This window comes from Scyliorhinus torazame, chromosome 5 (genome assembly GCF_047496885.1).
Source record: "Scyliorhinus torazame isolate Kashiwa2021f chromosome 5, sScyTor2.1, whole genome shotgun sequence".
Taxonomy (NCBI): Eukaryota; Metazoa; Chordata; class Chondrichthyes; order Carcharhiniformes; family Scyliorhinidae; genus Scyliorhinus; species Scyliorhinus torazame.
Genome location: NC_092711.1, coordinates 173,774,956 through 173,794,130, shown reverse-complemented (window position 1 = coordinate 173,794,130; position 19,175 = coordinate 173,774,956). Strand labels below are relative to the sequence as shown.

The 19,175-nt window shown below is 50.1% G+C and overlaps 3 long non-coding RNA genes across 3 annotated transcripts; 2 read left to right on the top strand and 1 right to left on the bottom strand.

Moving 5' to 3' along the window:
* The first annotated feature begins 15 nt into the window (after positions 1-15).
* LOC140420715 (uncharacterized) lies at positions 16-2,572 on the top strand. Its single transcript, XR_011946528.1, has 2 exons — positions 16-83; positions 2,206-2,572. It is a non-coding gene; the product is annotated as an uncharacterized lncRNA (long non-coding RNA).
* Positions 2,573-6,094: 3,522 nt separating this feature from the next.
* LOC140420713 (uncharacterized) lies at positions 6,095-14,449 on the bottom strand. Its single transcript, XR_011946526.1, has 2 exons — positions 14,297-14,449; positions 6,095-8,169 (listed from the first exon to the last, which is right to left on the bottom strand). It is a non-coding gene; the product is annotated as an uncharacterized lncRNA (long non-coding RNA).
* Positions 14,450-14,636: 187 nt separating this feature from the next.
* On the top strand, positions 14,637-18,975 carry LOC140420716 (uncharacterized). The gene is made up of 2 exons (XR_011946529.1): positions 14,637-14,795; positions 16,352-18,975. It is a non-coding gene; the product is annotated as an uncharacterized lncRNA (long non-coding RNA).
* Positions 18,976-19,175: the final 200 nt, after the last annotated feature.

Here is a 19,175-nt window from a genome sequence, read left to right as displayed (position 1 = left end):
CCAGCCAATCAGCGTGCGGGCTTTGTGTGACTGAAGATTGAGCTTCACACAGACTGAAACCTCCTCCTGTGTCTCCAACATCTGTGAGTAAAACACTTTCTTTTCTCCCCTTTCCATTTCTTTTCTCATTCTCACCTTCAATTGGTCACTTGCAGCAACTGAAGGGAAAGGAAGTGAATCCAGGGAGGGTGCAGACTCTGCAAAGCTTGGCCCACGTCTCTCTCTTAAAGACATTGACATTCTTTGCTCCAACAGCTTGACACATTTATTTGTCTGGCTAGAATGGAGGGAGTGTCTGTGGAATGGAAATTACAGTTTTGGGGGAAACAAGATGGAAAATAATATTCCATAAAAAACAGAATTGTCTTTTCTGAATTTCTATCCTGTACTGAGTAATGAATTTTGGAATCTCCTTTTACAGGATGTTTCAAGAGGAGGATTTACAGACAGAAATCTCAAACCAGACATCATGTCAGCATCTGGTAGCACGGTAGCCTTGTGGATAGCACAATTGCTTCACAGCTCCAGGGTCCCAGGTTCGATTCTGGCTTGGGTCACTGTCTGTGCGGAGTCTGCACATCCTCCCCGTGTGTGCGTGGGTTTCCTCCGGGTGCTCCGGTTTCCTCCCACAGTCCAAAGATGTGCGGGTTAGTTGGATTGGCCTGATAAATTGCCCTTAGTGTCCAAAATTGCCCTTAGTGTTGGGTGAGGTTACTGGGTTATGGGGATAGGGTGGCGGTGTTGACCTTGGGTAGGGTGCTCTTTCCAAGAGCCGGTGCAGACTCGATGGGCCGAATGGCCTCCTTCTGCACTGTAAATTCTATGAAATCTGCCAAAGACATTCAGATTCACAGAGCCTGAATATCATTGGCCTTTGAGTCTCGAGGGAGAAATGCTTGTTTTGACTACTTCAAAAGATTTTAATCATCAGTGTGACTGAAAGAGCACTGAGACACACACCAAAGTGAGAGTGTTCCAGTTAACTGACTGTGGAAATAACTTAACAGCCTGAAAAAACATCACACCATTCATAGCAGGGAGAGACCATACGTGTTCTGTGTGTGTGAGCCAAGCTGTCTACTGATTGCCAAACCTGGCGAGTCACGTAAACACCTGCCGAATGGAGAAACCATGGAAATGTGGGAACTGTGGGAAGGGATACAAAGCCCCGTCCTAGCTGGAAATTCATCGACGCAGCCACACTGGGGAGAGGCCGTTCACCTGCCCTGAGTGTGGGAAGGGATTCGCTCGGTTATTTAACCTTCAGTTACACCAGCGAACTCACACCCGGGAGAGGCCGTTCACCTGCTTTGAGTGTGGGAAAGGATTCACCAAGTCATCCAACCTGAAGTTACATCAGAGAATTCACACTGGAGAGAGGTCATACATCTGCTCTCGGTGTGCGAAGGGATTCATTGATTCATCCACTCTAAAGAAACATCAGCGAATTCACACCAGGGAAAAGCCGTTCTCCTGCTCTGAGTGTGGGAAGGGATTCGCTCAGTCATCCCACCTGCAGACACATCAGCGAATTCACAATGGCAAGCGGCCTTTTATTTGCTCTGCGTGTGGGGATTCCCTCAGTTATCCAACCTGCTGTCACACCAGCGGGTTCACAGTGGGGAGAGGCCTTTCACATGCTCCATGTGTGGGAAAACAGTCATTGATTCATCCACTCTGCAGAGACACCAGCGAGTTCACACCGGGGAGAGGCCATTCACCTGCTCTGAGTGTGGGAAGGGATTCGCTCAGTCTTACCCCCTGCAGACACATCAGCGAATTCACACCGGGGAGCGGCCTTTTACTTGCTCTGCGTGTGGGAAGGGATTCACTCAGTCATCCCACCTGCAGATACACCAGCGAGTTCACAGTGGAGATAGGCCGTTCACCTGTTCTGTGTGTGGGAAGGGATTTATTTGTTCATCTGAGCTGCTGAGACACCGGGGCAGTCACACTGATCAGAGACATTTTAGATGCTCTGACTGTGGTGTTAATTGTATCTGTTGGGTTTCAGTATCCACAGTATTGATTGGATGGTTACTTGAGCAAATATAAAGAGCCATTCTTCATGCCCAGTGGGCACTGCGGGGGTTGGGCTGCATCATTGACTCACAAGATAACATTTTAGTTTCAAGTTTTATAACTTTACTTTGGTAATTTGTTTTTTGTTTCACTGCCCAGTCAATGTTCTTGTTTGTTTTAAAGGAGCAGAAAGAGACGCTGACTGACATCAGGTGGTGACAGGTGGTGTATAAATGGAACATTTCACTCTGTGAACAAATCCACACCAAATAGAGATTTAGTCCACCCTAAGACTGGATTATTAATGGAGGTTCGAGCCCACACCAAACTGAAAGGTGAAGAAAAATACGCCACCATTTATAAAGGGGGAGATCAGGAATCAAAACCTCCATTCTGTTTACAGACCAGTCGTGAGAGGAGAAATCAGGGCTGTTTAAATTAATTCCCCTCCTTTCTGTAACAAGAAACACTTACAGACATGGAGTGGAGTGGGGTCAGGAGGTATCTACCTGTAATGTTTCACTCTGTGAATAAATCTATACCAAGTACAGATTGGCTCCAATTTCTTCCTTCACCATAAAGCTCTCAGGATTATAACATGGGAACACAGAATGCCTGCCGGATGGTGAAGGTTGGAAAATAACATTTCAGACAGAATCTTACAATCCCAGTAGTTTTTGTGAGAAATAACTGAAGCAAGTGGAAATTGTCAGGGTCTGATTACCCGCTGCTGTTCTCGGAGTCTGAGCCATACGACCAGTGGAAGAATGAAGTGGAGATGTGGACACGGGTTACGTCCCCACCAAGGAGGAAACAAGGTCTGGCCTCGGCATTCTCACTTCCTAACAAAAGGAAAATCAGAAGCAAAGTATTCTGGGAGCTGGGCTCCCATTGGTTGGATCCTGATTAAAGTTTGGATTTTCCATGAGGGTTTTGTTGATGAGGTTTACAAGAAAGATGATCTATTGGATGTCTATGATGCACAGTTGGACTTGGACAGATTGTGAAGGAGGGTGAAAACATCTTTTGCAGATCCAGATATCACAACAAAAGACAGAATTGGAACAGCATTAATAGGTGAATGAACCCCAGGAATGACTGGGGAACAATTAACAGGAGTTTCAGGTCCGACTGAAAATATCATTATGAGATGAACTGCCCAAAGTGGAAAACCAGGGTCATCAACGTGACACATGGCAGAGTGAATTCTGAGGCTGAAGGTGATGATGATCAATCTGAAGGAATTGTCTTCATCACAAGGAGCTTTGGTCCAGTATTTTATTTGGCGAATGGAAAGTCCCCAAGCCAAGCAGTTTCTTCCGGTCCTGCTGTGTTGAGTGCGGATAGGCCTCCACTGAGTATGCGGATTGGACCATCTTGTATGATGTGTGCATAGGGGGCTGGTACTAATGCCCCATCTGTGGAGGTTGGTCAAGCAGGGGACCTGGCCGGTTCTGAACCTGTTAAGTGTGGACACTCTTTCCTGGGAAGGTTGAAAGCAGGCAGCTGTTGGGTTGGGTTTGAGACCAGGTACTTGTTTGCAAATCCAATGATTCCCATTCATTTGCCCAGGTGGAATTTGCGTTGACATCCTGAGTGGGAGGATTTTTCCAGATTGACCTTCTTGATGGGAGACATACTTTGGGTGGGCTGAATACACAGTAACATACATAGAAAATAGAAGCAGGCGTTGGCCATTCAGCCCTTCGAGCCTGCTCAACCATTCATTATGATCATGGCTGATTATCAAGTTCAATAAGGGTAAGACGTCTGGTGGTGGCGAACGCACATCAGGTGGCTCTCCACCCAAACAAATCCAACAGAGGCAATTTATCGGGAATTCCGGTTTAAAAAACCGGAGAACTGAACACCCTACCCCCCCCTCCCCACACACACGCGGGGGGGACAAATGGAGAATGGTGCTGAAAAGGGAGCTAAAAGCCATGAAGGAGGCGTTCAGGACGGAGTTCCACACAATGATGAAGGAGGTGATGTCGGAGACGACAAACACAATGCAGCGAACCATCGAAGGCCTGGGAAGGAAGGTGGAGGCCCAGGGGAAAACAATCCTGGAATTGGAGAAAGCTCCCTCGGACCAGAGCGACAGGATTGGAGCTCTGGAAACTGAGGTGAGAAGGTTGGTGACAGCCCAAGGGAGCCTAAGAGGGAAAGTGGAGGACCAGGAAAACAGGTCCAGGCGGCAAAAGGTCAGAATAGTGGGTCTGCCAGAGAGGATAGAGGGTGGGTTAGGTGAGGTTACGGGGATAGGTTGGAGGTGTGGGCTTAAGTGGGGTGTTCTTTCCAAGGGCCGGTGCAGACTCGATGGGCCAAATGGCCTCCTTCTGCACTATAAATTCTATTATTTTATGAATAACCTGAGCCTTCCCTCCATATCCATTGATCCCTTTACCCCAAGAGCTGTCTAATTCCTTTTGAAATTACACAAAGTTTTGGCCTCAACTATTTTCTGTGACAGTGAATTGCAAAGATTCCCCACTCCCTGGGTGAGGAAATTTCCCCCCACCTCAGCCCTAAAAGGTTTACGGCTTATCCTCCAATTATGACCCCCAGTATAGGACTCCCTCACCATCGAGAACATTCTTTCTGAATCTATCCTGTCTAATTCTGTTAGAATTTTGTAGGTCAGGCTGGTTTCTATTGATGTGTCCGATCAGTATGGTCGGAGAGGCTGTTACGATCCAGGCAGTATGGTCGGAGAGGCTGTTACAATCCGATCAGTATGGTCGGAGAGGCTGTTACGATCCGGTCAGTATGGTCGGAGAGGCTGTTACGATCCGATCAGTATGGTCGGAGAGGCTGTTACGATCCGATCAGTATGGTCGGAGAGGCTGTTACGATCCGATCAGTATGGTCGGAGAGGCTGTTACGATCCGGTCAGTATGGTCGGAGAGGCTGTTACGATCCGGTCAGTATGGTCGGAGAGGCTGTTACGATCCAGGCAGTATGGTCGGAGAGGCTGTTACGATCCGATCAGTATGGTCGGAGAGGCTGTTACGATCCAGGCAGTATGGTCGGAGAGGCTGTTACGATCCGATCAGTATGGTCGGAGAGGCTGTTACGCTCCGATCAGTATGGTCGGAGAGGCTGTTACGCTCCGATCAGTATGGTCGGAGAGGCTGTTACGATCCGATCAGTATGGTCGGAGAGGCTGTTACGATCCGATCAGTATGGTCGGAGAGGCCGTTCCCAGCTTTTCTCGGTGGCACCACGTGTTTCCAGGATTTTACTCAGATTTTCCCATTTTGCAGAGCTATGAGCCGGGGCCTCCTCGACCGATTTCTTTAATTCCACCGCCAAGCTTTGGTGATGTTTCTCTAATCCGGCCACCACAATGCGGTCGCCGTTGCCGATGGCTGACGATATAGTCGGCAGGGGAGAGGGAGAGCCCGCCCTTGCCACCTTGTTACTTGCCGAGCCCTGCGACACCTCAGAATCTGAAGAGTAATCGCACCTTTCTTGTTTTTCCCCTCCCTGGGCATTTTCAGTGGGTTTGTATCTTCACCAATCAGGTTGTTGGGTTTGGAAGTTCCCGTAAGCGTCTGTTGTACCTGAAAATCTATATTTAGAACTTGAGTGTCCCCCTCTCCTAAATACGTCACTGAAGTCCCCCAGACTCACATTTCTGTCCTCGGCCTGCTGCAATGTTCCGGAGAAGCCCAACACAAGCTGGACCAACAGCCCCTCATCTTCTCATGAGGCACTTTACAGCCTTCTCAACTCAACACTGAGTTCAACAACTTCACACCCTGAACTCTCTCCTCCATTTTGATTTGTTTTTTTGCCGAGTTCCAGTCTGCATCTTGTTTTCATGTTTTTTGCTTGCAGACAGAGCTGTCCTTTATTCTGCCATTAACACTTACTCTGGACCAATGCTTTGTTTCTTTACCACAACCATTACCTCTCCCTTTGCCTTTTGTTCCAGGATATTTTTGACATTTAATCTCACCCACACTCTAACCAATCCCTGACTGATGGATCTGTGTGTCTATTCGGAATCCTGGATATCCGTTATCCCTTCTCAGTTCCCAAATAACAGAGGTCAAGTCTGTGCTTTTTGGCAAAGTCCACTTGGACTTTATTTGTCAGCTTGTGCCACTGGTAAACATGTTTTCAATACAAAATTTAGAAAGTTTTCAACTAGCCCTGCAGCAAGCTAGTCAGATTGATTGTCTTTAGCGAATACAGTCGTGAGTTTTCATTCAATTACCGATCGTAGTAATTCTTCAAATCATAATACACAGGATGAAATAACTACGTAATTTAAGCAAAATAAAGACGGTGAGTGGTAAAAGCAAGCAGCAAAGGAAATAGGTTTCAGAAATATAGATGGGGTGATCCCAGGATGCGTTTTTCCATCCCGGTTTGTGATTTTTAAGGATATTGTTATCTTAATGTCTCACCTTTTTACTTCTGATTGGCTTTAACTAATTTATAATTACTCGATTGGCTTTAACTAATTTATAATTACTCAATTCGGCCAAAATGCCTGTCCCTCAATTTAAGAGATATTGTATTTAAATGTACTGGTGCAAATTTTCCATTCCATCGCTTGCCAAGTTTCCAAATTATCCACACCTGCATCTAACATTAATTGAAAAACACAGTTTTGATTAAGACATTATCACCCTAGACTGGCTGTTACCACAGAAACCGGACTACTCGTTCTTAGGATAGCAGCACCAGTTCTTACGATACAATGGGGCCTTTTAGTTAGTTGACATCACTGACCTTGCAGATGTGAAACCTAAGAAATTAAAATGTATGATCTGGATTAACCCTTAGTGGATTCCCAGCTATTGTTGCACTCAAGTAATGCTGAAATGAAATGAAATGAAAATCGCTTATTGTCACTGGTAGGCTTCAAATGAAGTTACTGTGAAAAGCCCCTAGTCGTCACATTCCGGCGCCTGTTCGGGGTGGCTGTTGTGGGAATTGAATCGTGCTGCTGGCCTGCCTTGGTCTGCTTTAAAAGCCAGCTATTTAGCCCTGTGCTAAACCAGCCCCTAAAATGCTTAATATGATTATAGTTAATTATTCTTAATCAGTTCTCATTTAACCCTTTTACCTCTATCCACTTGTGGATCATTTCAGTGGATATGTTCTGTCCCAGGCTCAAAGAGCATCAGCCGAGTGGAAACAAACCCAGTGAAACGGGCCAGTCCAGCAGAAAGAAACCCTCTAACTTCACTCGCTGTCAGAATGAACATGGTTCGGTCCTGGATGTGATTAACAGCAGCAATAACAGCAGAATCCAACCCCTGTCATCACGTGTGAACTCCTTGGTGTTTCAACAGATAGGATGACCGAGTGAATCCCTTCCCACACAGAGAGCAGGTGAATGGCCTCTCCCCAGTGTGAACTCGTTGGTGTCTCAGCAGCTGTGATGAAACACAGAATCCCTTCCCACACTCTGAGCAGGTGAACGGCTTCTCCCCCAAGTGAACTCGCTGGTGTGCCCGCAGGTTGGACGAATCTCCAAATCCCTTCCCACACTGAGAGCAGGTGAACGGCTTCTCCCCAGTGTGAATTCGTTGGTGTTTCCGCAGGCTGGATAACTGAGTGAATCCCTTCCCACACTGAGGGCAGGTGGATGGCTTCTCCCCAGTGTGAATTTGCTGATGTGACTTCAGGTTAGATAACTGAACGAATCCCTGCGCACACACAGAGCAGGTGAACGGCCTCTCCCCAGTGTAAATGCGTCGGTGAGCTTCGAGCCTTGATGGGAAACTGTATCCCTTCCGACAATCCCCACATTTCCATGGTTTCTCCAAATTTTGGGTCTCCTCGTGTCTCTCCAGGTTGGACAATCAGTTGAAGCCTCGTCCACACACAGAACACGTGTACGGTCTCACCCCGCTGTGAATGGTGTGACGCTTTTTCAGGCTGTGTAACTGGTTCAAACTCTTTCCACAGTCAGTGCTCTGGAACCCACTCGGGTGTGTGTGTCTCGGTGCTTTTCCAGTCACACCGACGTTTAAAATCTTTGAAGCTGACAGATCCGGCAAACATTTCTCCTTCTAGATTCAAAGGCTGATGATATTCAGGTCCCAAGGAATCAAATGACTCTGACAGATCCCAGATGTGACATTTGCGACTTCGGTCTGTAATTCCTCCTCTTCTAATCTCCTGAAAAAGGAGTTATCCCTGTCAGTACAGGATAGAAATTCATAAACAGACAATTCTAGTTTCTCTGGAACATTCTTTCCTCTCTCATTCCCCAAAAGCTGTAAATCTCCGTCCCACACACACTCCCTCCATTCACTGTATCTAATATTCCCCCTCCCAATTCTCCTGAAGGTGCTGATTCAGGCTGATTGACATCCCTGCTCACTGCTTCCTGTCCTGGACACAGAGATCATAACAAATAGGAGCTGCAGTCGGCCATTCGGCCCATCGAGTCTGCTCAACCATTCAATGAGCTCATTGCCGACCTACCTCAGCACCATTTTCCACACTATTCGCCATATCCCTCGCTATCTTCAATATCTAGAAACCTATCAATCTCTGTCTTGAAAATACGTGATGACTGAGGCTCCACAGCCCTCTGGGGTAGAGAATTACGGCAGCACGGTAGCACAGTGGTTAGTACTGCTGCCTCACAATGCCAGGGTCCCGGGTTCAATTCCAGCCTAGGGTCAATGTCTGTGTGGAGTTTGTACGTTCTCCCGTGTCTGCGTGGGTTTCCTCCGGGTGCTCCTAGATGTACGGGGTAAGTGGATTGGCTGTGCTAAATTGCCACTTCGTGTCCAGGGATGTGCAGATTAGTTTATGGGGTTGCAGGGATAGGGTGGAATATGGATCCGTGCAGGCTCGATGGGCCTAATGGCCTCCTACTGCACTGTAGGGATTCTAAGAATTCCGAAGCAGCACCACATCCTCGAGTGAAGAAATCCCTCCTCATCTCAGCTTTCTCTCCATTTTCCTGCCGGTTCCCCACAATCCTCGACCATCTCGTCAATCGGAAATCTGTCGTGAAGCAGGCGCGGGAATAGCTGCTTTCCGCAGGTTCTGGTTCCACTCGCCGGGAATCCGTCATTTATCCCGATTGCCCGGCACTCATCTACCTCATCTTGAATTAATATTTGTTGCCATGTCCCTCGAGCGCTTCGGATTAGGTTTGGTAAGATTATGCTGAAAAACATCAAGAAATCCGTTGATAAAAGAGCACAGGCGGATTCAGCGGGGCTGGAGCCGCCTTTTCAACATGGCGGCCTGACCCTCAGGAGGTCTCTCGACCCCGCGCTCTCCGGGGCTCTCTCGGAGGCGGTGAAAATGATGACTGCCGACATTCTCCGTGTTCTTGACCAGAGGCTGAGTGAGCTGACTCAATATCTGTGAGCTCATGAGGCCGAGCTGCAAAACACCATGAAGAGGCTCGATGATCCTGAGGAGAGAATCCTGAATGTTGAGCAAGATGCCTCCTCAGCGGAGGCAAGAATTCAATCCTTGGAAAACCGGCCGAGTGACGTGGGGGACTCCTGGAGAACAGAGGGTCAGAGAAAGGACATCCGAGTCGTTGGCCTGTCAGAAGGTGTGGAGGGTGAGGCTCCCGTTAGGTTCTTCGAGGACCGGCTGCCACGTTTTCTCAAACTGGATGTGAAGCCTGGGCGTTTCAAATTAGAAAGGGCACATCATGGACTTCCAGTAGCAGCCACGGAGTGAGTGGGCGCACACAGGGCGGCTCAGCCACGGAGTGAGTGGGCGCACACAGGGCGGCTCAGCCACGGAGCGAGTGGGCGCACACAGGGCGGCTCAGCCACGGAGTGAGTGGGCGCACACAGGGCGGCTCAGCCACGGAGTGAGTGGGCGCACACAGGGCGCTCAGCCACGGAGCGAGTGGGCGCACACAGGGCGGCTCAGCCACGGAGTGAGTGGGCGCACACAGGGCGGCTCAGCCACGGAGTGAGTGGGCGCACACAGGGCGGCTCAGCCACGGAGTGAGTGGGCGCACACAGGGCGGCTCAGCCACGGAGTGAGTGGGCGCACACAGGGCGCTCAGCCAGGGAGTGAGTGGGCGCACACAGGGCGGCTCAGCCACGGAGCGAGTGGGTGCACACAGGGCAGCTCAGCCACGGAGTGAGTGGGCGCACACAGGGCGCTCAGCCACGGAGTGAGTGGGCGCACACAGGGCGGCTCAGCCACCGAGTGGGCGCACACAGGGCGCTCAGCCACGGAGCGAGTGGGCGCACACAGGGCGCTCAGCCACGGAGTGAGTGGGCGCTCACAGGGCGGCTCAGCCACGGAGTGAGTGGGCGCTCACAGGGCGGCTCAGCCACGGAGTGAGTGGGCGCACACAGGGCGGCTCAGCCACGGAGTGAGTGGGCGCACACAGGGCGGCTCAGCCACGGAGTGAGTGGGCGCACACAGGGCGCTCAGCCACGGAGCGAGTGGGCGCACACAGGGCGGCTCAGCCACCGAGTGGGCGCACACAGGGCGCTCAGCCACGGAGCGAGTGGGCGCACACAGGGCGCTCAGCCACGGAGTGAGTGGGCGCTCACAGGGCGGCTCAGCCACGGAGTGAGTGGGCGCTCACAGGGCGGCTCAGCCACGGAGTGAGTGGGCGCACACAGGGCGGCTCAGCCACGGAGCGAGTGGGCGCACACAGGGCGGCTCAGCCACGGAGCGAGTGGGCGCACACAGGGCGGCTCAGCCACGGAGTGAGTGGGCGCACACAGGGCGGCTCAGCCACGGAGTGAGTGGGCGCACACAGGGCGGCTCAGCCACGGAGTGAGTGGGCGCACACAGGGCGGCTCAGCCATGGAGCGAGTGGGCGCACACAGGGCGGCTCAGCCACGGAGCGAGTGGGCGCACACAGGGCGGCTCAGCCACGGAGCGAGTGGGCGCACACAGGGCGGCTCAGCCACGGAGCGAGTGGGCGCACACAGGGCGGCTCAGCCACGGAGTGAGTGGGCGCACACAGGGCGGCTCAGCCATGGAGCGAGTGGGTGCACACAGGGCGGCTCAGCCACGGAGTGAGTGGGCGCACACAGGGCGGCTCAGCCACGGAGCGAGTGGGCGCACACAGGGCGGCTCAGCCACGGAGTGAGTGGGCGCACACAGGGCGCTCAGCCACGGAGTGAGTGGGCGCACACAGGGCGGCTCAGCCACGGAGCGAGTGGGCGCACACAGGGCGGCTCAGCCATGGAGCGAGTGGGCGCACACAGGGCGGCTCAGCCACGGAGTGAGTGGGCGCACACAGGGCGGTTCCTGCTCGAAGGTGTTGGTTTTGTCCCTTTTTGCCTGAGTTCCGGGTACATTCAGTGGTAATGTGGAGCGAGAGTGCAGGGCAAGAAGTTCTCCCCTGGATGGGCATGTTTATGGGCTATCAGACCCGGCTGAAGACAGGTAAAGAGCTGGTGAAAGAGTTGGGGAGACTCTTGGCGCTGTTCCAATTACAAAGGAGGCGGGGGGGGGGTCATTGACAACGGGAAAACTGCAGATGGAGCAACTGATGGGCTTCATTAAAGAGGAGATTGGGCAGCAGAGGGAATGCAGAGCGACTGGTCGAGGCGATTGAGGGGGCAGTGGCACCACTTCGCGGGACCCTGTAACGGTGGGAAAGTGCCTCGAGATGCAGGGGGTGATGATCCGGGAAGTGGAGAAGGTGGAGACTGATCAGAGTGACCGTATTGTGCTGTTGGAGGTGGAGGTGGCGATCCCGAGGGAGTTGTGTAAGTCACTGCTGCCGAGGGCGGAGGAGCAGGAGAACAGGTCCAGGTGGCAAAATCTGTGGATTGTGGGTCTGTCAGAGGGAGTGGAGGGAATGAGTGCTACGAGCTTGGTCGCCAGGATGCTGGCATCATTGGTGGAGGAGAAGGTGTTGGACAAGGCCCCAGAGGTGGATCAGGCTCATTGGTCCGTGAGACAGAAGCTGAGAGTGGGGGAGCGGCCGTGGGCAGTGATCGTGCGGATGTAGAAGTTCCAGGACAAAGAAAAGATCCTGCGGTGGGCCAGGGCACGGCAGGACTGTGAATGGGAGGCAAACCGAATCAGGATATATCAGGACATTGGAGGGGAGCTGGCCAGGAGGCGGGCGGGGTTCAACAAGGCCAAGGCAGTGCTGTACCCGATTCGGGGTGCTGTACCCGGCCAGACTTTGGGTGACCTGTGGGAACCGGGAATATTATTTTGGGCCGCCGGAGGAGGTAAATTACTTTATCAAGGAACATAAGCTGGGGGAGAGCTGAAAGGTGACTCTTGAGTGGAGGAGTTCTGTCCGTGAAAGTTGGATTTTGTCATTGTTTGCCGATTGGGGGGGGGGGGGGGGGAGGAGGAGTTGAAAAGTTGGAAGCGGAGCAATTACACCCCCCCCCCCCGACTTTTGTTGTGTTTTGGGTATTTTTTCTGGACGTGTTGGTATTTTCAGTCTTTACTGTAGTCCGGTGCTTGTTGCACATGGTCACGTTTCTACGACAGGTCAATGCAGGTTGTATGGAGGCTGGGCTTGGGGCCTTCGGGTGGGAGTTGCCATGTTAGCAGGTAATGCCAGTGAACGGAAGTGTAGTGAGGCAGGGGGGGGTGGTGGTGGGGGCACGGCGACGTGGGAGGTATGGAGGATGGGTTTGGTCGTGGGCAGGGTGGGGGGCCATCTTGGGTGGGCCCGGTTCAATGTGGGGATGGGGGAGGGGGTGGTAACCCAATGGTGATGTTGGCGGACACTAGAGGGGGGTGGAGGCGTAAGCCTCTGGTGAGAATCGTGACATGGAATGTCTGCCGACTACATGGGTGGGTCAAGAGGTCCTGTATGTTTCCACACCTGAAGAGTTTGGGAGCGGAGGTGATTTTCTTGCAGAAGATGCATCTCAGGGTGAAAGGTCAGTTGAAAATGAAAATCGCTTATTGTCACAAGTAGGCGTCAAATAAAGTTACTGTGAAAAGCCCCTAGTCGCCACATTCCGGCGCCTGTTCGGGGAGGCTGGTACGGGAATTGAACCGTGCTGCTGGCCTGCCTGGGTCTGCTTTAAAAGCCAGCGATTTAGCCCAGTGTGCTAAACCAGCCCCATGAGACTGAGGAAGGGATGAATGGGTCAAGTGTTTCACTTGATTGGAAGTCAAGGGGGTGGCCATTTTGTTGAGCAAGAGAACAGGGTTTACGGGGGCCAGAGAGGTGTTGGACCTGGGAGGTTTGTGATAATGAGTGGGGCGTGAGAGGGGACGGCGGTGGTGTTGGTAAATGTGTCTGCGCCCAATTGGGATGATATTGGTTTTGTAAAGAGGTTACTGGGAGCGATTCCGGACCTGGACTCTCACCAGCTGATCATGGGAGTGGATTTTAATTGTGTAATGGAGGCGAGATTGTGGAGATCGAGCCCCAAGTCGATGGGAAGGTTGAGAATGATGAAAGAGTTGGGGGGGTTCATGGAAAGGATCGGGTTGGTGTATCCGTGAAGGTTCGTGAACCCGGCAGAGAGAGAGAAAATAATCCTTCTTCTTGCATGTGTATAGGGTGTATTCCCGGATTGATTTTTTTGTAGTGAGCTGGGCGGTGCTTGAATCTACAGTGCAGAAGGGAGGCCATTCGGCCCATTGAATCTGCACCGGCCCTTGGAAGGAGCACCATACCTCATCCCACACTTCCAACCTTCACAACTTCCCCGTAACCCCACCTAATCTTTATTGGACACAGGGCATATGAGCATGGCCACTCCACCTAACCTGCACATCTTTGGATTGTGGGGGGAAACCGGAGCACCCGGAGGAAACCCACGCAGACACGGGGAGAATGTCCAGACTCCGCACAGTGACCCAAGCTAGGAATCGAACCTGGGATCCTGGTGCTGTGAAGCAACAGTGCTAACCACTGTTCTACCGTGCCACCCATATCACATATCCCCAGCCTCCTCTGCTCCCAGGAAACTCCCAACCAGGCTCTCTTCATCGCTGAAACGCCCAGGCAACATGCTTATGAATTTCCTCTGCATCCTCTCCTGTACCATATAATCTGTACCATATAACTACACGAGACTGTCTCTGTGCTATATTAATTCACTGTCTCCTTAAATGTCAGCCATCTCCTGGAGAAACTAGCCCTTTAATTGTAAACATAAGGAAATAGACCATCCTTTTAGCCAGACAAGTTAATGTGTCAAGCTGAGGGAGGAAAGGATGTCAATGTCTTTAAGAGAGAGAGAGAGAGAGAGACCTGGGCCAACCTTTCCAAAGTCTGCACCCTCCTTGGATTCACTTCCTTTCCCCTCAGTTGCTGCAAGGGGAGAGAAAAGAAAGTGTGATGTTAGAGACAGGAGGAAGTTACCGTCTTTGTGAAGCCCCAGTGTTGCTCATTGTTCAGCTTCCGCATTCAGACAACGGGGGAGCTGATTGGATGGTGGAAGAAAGTTCTTCCGGTTCACCAACTCTTCCTATTGGTCACAAATTTACTGCTCACGCACGTGAATCCGTGGTGACGTCTCAGGGTTCCAGTGCGCAGGCCCGGCGCGCGGACACAGCAGCTCCGCCCCACTCATAGTTCCTTCTCCTCCAGACAAGATTTCCAGACAACCGGCTGACGGCTCCGGCGAGAGCGAGAAGCCGCTGGGTGATTTCCCCCCCCCGGCACGGGACTGCGCATGTCCAAGAGAGAGGAGAGGCTGCGCATGTGCGAGGGAAAGCCCAGCCCCTGACCTTCCTGTGAGGTGTTGGCCAATGGATAGAGTTAGGACCGGAAGGACGCTGGTCCTCCAATCAGCGCGGGCTTTGTGTGAAAGGAGATTGGGCTTCACACAGCCTGAAACGTCCTCCTGTCTCCAACATCTGTGAGTAAAACATTTTCTTTTCTTCCCCTTTCCATTTCTTTTCTCATTCTGACCTTCAATTGGTCACTTGCAGCAACTGAAGGGAAAGGAAGTGAATCCAGGGAGGGTGCAGACTCTGGAAAGCTTGGCCCAGGTCTCTCTCTCTTAAAGACATTGAGAAGTCTTACAACACCAGGTAAAAATCCAACAGGTTTGCTTCGAATCACTAGCTTTCGCAGCACTGCTCCATCTTCAGCCCCTTCCATTCACCTGAGGAAGGAGCTGTGCTCCAAAAGCTAGTGATTCGAAACAAACCTGTTGGACTTTAACCTGGTGTTGTAAGGCGTCTTACTGTGCTCATGACAGACCCATGATCATCACTTCCTGTCAGAACACAGATCATAACAAATAGATGCTGCATTCAGCCATTCAGTCCATAGCTAACTCATCCTTGAATATAATCAATGACCCTCAGATCCCACTGGTCCCTGTGGAAGAGAAATCCAGAGACTAATAACCCTCTGAGGGAAGAGAAGACTGGAAATATATAACGTAACTGCATACATTATTACACAACTAGAAACAATAATAAATGTACTTAATTACAGAACCATAAATATTATATTAAATATGTACCATATAAAAACATTAGACATATCTCTGCCTGATTTTAATTTTTTTCTTTCTAAAAGTAAATTTAGAATACCCAATTCCTTTTTTCCAATTAAAAGGCAATTTGGCATGGCCAATCCACCTACCCTGCACATCTTTGGGTAGCATCTCCACATCATGGCTTAAAGACATTGACATCCTTTGCTCCCTCAGCTTGACACATTTATTTGTCTGGCTAAAATGATGGTCTCTTTCCTAATGTTCACAATTAAAGAGCTGGCTTCCCCAGGAGATGGCTAACATTTAAGGCAGTGGGCAGCATGGTTAATCTCTGCTGCTTCACGGCACCGAGGACCCGACTTCGATCCAGGCCCCGGGTCACTGTCCGTGTTGAGTTTGCACATTCTCCCTGCGTCTGCGTGGATCTCACCCCCACAACCCAAAGATGTTATGGGCAACAAGTCGGAAAATGGAGAGAAAGCTGAGATGAGGAGGAATTTCTTCACTCGAGGATGTGGCGAAGATCTGGAATTCTCTACCCCAGAGGACTGTGGAACCTCAGTCATCAAGTATTTTCAGACTGAGATTGACAGGTTTCTCGATATTGAACATATCGATGGGGGATAGTGTGAGAAAATGGCGCTGAGGTAGATCGGCCAATTAGCTCATTTAATGGTTGAGCAGGTTCTATGGACTGAATGGCTGAATGCAGCTTCTATTTGTTATGATCTGTGTTCTGACAGGAAGTGATGATCATGGATCTGTCAATCAGCCTGAATCAGCACCTTCAGGAGATTTGGAAGGGTTAAGATCAGATATAGCAGAGTGAGAATGGAGGGAGGGTGTGTGGGATGGAGATTTACAGCATTTGGGGAAAGAAAGAACATTCCAGAGAAACTAGAATTGTCTGTTCTGAATTTCTATCCTGTACTGACAGTGATATTTTTTGTAAATTGTTTTTACAGGATATTAGAAGAGGAGGAATCACAGACAAAAATTGCAAGCGTCAAGTCTCGATCTGACAGTCACTCGATTCCTCTGGACCTGAATACCATCGGTCTTTGAATCTGGAAGGAGAAATGTTTGCCCGTTCTGTAGGCTTCAAAATATTTTAAACATCAGTGTGACTGGAAAAGTACCGAGACACACACACCTGAGTGAGAGTGTTCCAGAGCACTGACTGTGGAAAGAGCCTGAATCAGTTACACAGTCTGAAAGAATATCACGCCATTCACAGGGGGGAGAGACCATACATGTGGGTTCTGTGTTGTCAAGGCTTCAGCTGATTGTCCAACCCGGCGAGACACAAAGATTCAAAATATGGACAGACCGTGGAAATGTGGAGATTGTGGGAAGGGATACGGAGCCCCTTCTGCACTAGAGGCTCATCGGCGCATTCACACTGGGGAGAGGCCATTCACCTGCTCTCAGTGTGGGAAGTCATTCACTCAGTTATCCCATCTGCGGACACACCAGCGATTTCACACTGGGGAGAGGCCGTTCACATGCTCCCAGTGTGGGAGGGGATTCAGTGATTCCTCCACCCTACACAGACATCAGGCAGTTCACACTGGGGAGAAGCCGTTCACCTGCTCTCAGTGTGGGAAGGGATTCACTCAGCTATTCCCGCTACAGACACACCAGCGAGTTCACACTGGGGAGAAGCCATTCTCCTGCTCTCAGTGTGGGAAGGGATTCAGTTGTTCATCCAACCTGCAGGCACACCAGAGAGTTCACACTGGGGAGATGCCATTCAACTGCTCTCAGTGTGGGAAGGGATTTACTCAGTTGTCCAACCTGGAAACACATCTGAGAGTTCATACTGGGGAGAAGCCATTCACCTGCTCTCGGTGTGGGAAGGGATTCAGTGTTTTATCCAGCCTTCAGAGACATCAGCGGGTTCACACTGGAGAGAAGCCGTTCACCTGCTCTCAGTGTGGGAAGGGATTCATTCAATTATCCAACCTGCAGACACACCAGCGAGTTCACACTGGGGAGAGGCTGTTCACCTGTTCTCAATGTGGGAAGGGATTTTGTGTTTCATCACATCTGCTGAGACACCAACAAGTTCACAATTGATTGCTGGGGTTGGATTCTGCTGTTCTTGCTTGTGCTCTCAATTACCTTGAGGACTGCATTTTGTTCATTCTGACAGTTGGTCAGTGGGGATTGTTGGAGGGTTTCTTTCTGCTGGACACTCCGGTTTCACAACTTTGCCTCCAGTGGGTTGATGATATTCAAAACTTGTTGCGAATACCAGGCTTTAAATTGCACAATAAAAGAATCACAGAGTGAAAGGGCTTTTGTAAGTTAAAAGATATATAGTTCCCATTTCTGTTTGGAATCCCCTAAATCATGCCGTGTTGCCATGAAGATGGGCTGTGGTGGTTAGCTGGCTCTTTTGTTTAATGTATCTAAGTGCTTCTGACAGAAGTAAACTAACAGGGTATGAGGGGCAAGCTGTCTGAGATGGACGGGGAAACTAATGGGAGATAGTGAATAGATAATAGTTAAGGAATTATTACATATTCAAGGGCCAGTTAGCTCAGTTGGCTGGATGGCTGGTTTGTGATGCGGAGTGACTCCAACAACATGGATTCAACTCCCATATCGGCGGAGGTTATCCATGAACCTTGCCCCTCATCTGAGGTGTGGTGACTCTCAGGGTAAATCACCACCAGTCAGCTCTCTCACTCAAAGGGGAGAGCAGCCTATGGTCCCCTGGTCCATTGGTGACATTCATTTATTTTTAAAAATAAATTTAGAGTACCCAATTTGTTTTTTCCAATTAAGGGGCAATTTAGCGTGGCCAATTGACCTCCTCTGCATATCTTTTTGAGTTGTGGGAGTGAGACCCAGGCAGACACTGGGAGAATGTTCAAAGGTGACTTTCATTTCACATGAATGCAACAAACAGGGGCTGGTTTAGCACAGGGCTAAATCGCTGGCTTTGAAAGCAGACCAAGGCAGGCCAGCAGCACGATTCAATTCCCATACCAGCCTCCCTGAACAGGCGCTGGAATGTGGCGACTAGGGGCTTTTCACAGTAATTTCATTTGAAGCCTACTTGTGACAATAAGCGATTTTCATTTCATTCATTTCAAATATAGATTTTCTTTTAATAATATTTTATTAAGGTCTTTGAAAATTTTTATAACAGTAACATAAACAATGACATCAACATGGTAAAATAAACATTCCCCCCCCACAACCCAATCTTCACACACCCCAACCATACAACAACAACCCCCCCCCCCCCCCGGAATACTGCATCTGCTGACATTTTAATTTTCCCCGAGAAAGTCGACGAAAGGCTGCCACCTCGGGGTGAACCCTGACATTGACCCTCTTAAGGCGAACTTTATTTTCTCGAGACTGAGAAACCCAGCTATGTCACTAACCCAGGTCTCCACACTCGGGGGCTTTGAGTCCACGTACTGAAGGTTCCCGAGGCCGAGTTCCAAGGAAATGACTGTCAAAGGAGCCAGAGAGGATAACGCTTCTACAGACTGATCACCCACATGAAGTTGTAAAAGGCAATGTCTGAAAGTTTCTTTGAATAAACCTTTTAAATTCAATATCAAGAGAATTCTGCCTTTGCCTTAATTGCCTTGTCTGAACCAAAGTGAATTTTTTAAATGGTATGATGGGGGTGGCTGAAATCAATTGAGTTCCAAATAACAAGTTCAGAAAACATAAATCTTCAATTTAAAAACTTGCATTTGTATAGCACCTTTCACAACCACCGGACGTCCCAAAGTGCTTTCCAGCCAATGAAGTACTTTTAAA